Below are 1,144 nucleotides of genomic sequence, written 5' to 3'. Positions count from 1 at the left end.
TTTCTGCACTGTCTCTGCATGGGAGAGGTGGGTTTCTAATGAGCTCTGATTAATCCAATTACATCTTTTTCTTTTAAATTACTTTTGTACTTAAATCTGTCATTTAAATCATATATGAGACATTATTTTTCATGTATATTTGATTATTTTTGTATTTTCATCAAGTTTGGTCACTTTTCTGTCCGATGTGAATACATTGCACTTTACATTCGTCTTACAGAAACGAAAAAGGACGAATTCACAACGTATATACGTACTCTTATGTCTTATCGGGTATGCTGCTTTGTTACTAATGTTGTTAAATTAATTTAATTGCTGAAATGTTCCCCTTTTCTGCACTGTCTCTGCATGGGAGAGAAACGAAAAAGGGCGAATTCACACCGTAGATACATACTCTTATGTCTTATCAGATTAAAGAAGAGTCGAACCGTCATCTGATGTCCGTCTGATTATTGCATAAAAAAAACACAACACAGACTACACCGGTTACACGTGGTGCCGTGTCCAATTCGGATCATCAGATCAGCGTTTCGCAGATCGCCGTGGTTGCGTGACAGCTCGCCTGCTTCGCGGATCTCTCCCGGTCTTTCTCACCGCCATCGCTTGCGGATAAGGAGGGCGTCTGTGACTCAAACAGTGCATGACATCGTGGGACAGACTGTTGCTTGTTAAAGGGACGGTAAAGAGTTTCATTGACTTTCTGATCTATTACTTTTTTTCTCTGGAAGACTTTCATTCATTGTTAAAGCACATTAATCGAGAGAGACTTTGTGATAAGGACAGCGGGACGCTTCAGTGACCGTCGAACATCGTATCCTTCATATTGAACTCTGAACTGTTTTGAAAGAGTCTTATTAAGTGTGTTTATTCAACGTACATATTTTATATGCATTTCAGTTTGTGATTTTGTATTCTTCTTTCCATTTTCTGAGGCACTTATTGCATTTTTCTGTTTACTACCCTGATAGCAAGAAGCTGCGGCCGGCCAGGTTGAAGAAGACTGAACTCGGTAAGAATTATTTTAAAATATGCTTTATTTGTACAGTTGCCAGTAACATCCCAGCCAACATGTATATGTGGGCCCCACATGGTTTATGCTGGGTCTACATGGGTACCAAGTGGGCATGGTCCCAAAATGGGCATC

This window comes from Sinocyclocheilus rhinocerous, unplaced genomic scaffold, assembly GCF_001515625.1.
Source record: "Sinocyclocheilus rhinocerous isolate Xijiao unplaced genomic scaffold, SAMN03320098_v1.1 scaffold5861, whole genome shotgun sequence".
NCBI classification, from domain to species: domain Eukaryota; kingdom Metazoa; phylum Chordata; class Actinopteri; order Cypriniformes; family Cyprinidae; genus Sinocyclocheilus; species Sinocyclocheilus rhinocerous.
This window is presented reverse-complemented; position numbering follows the sequence as displayed.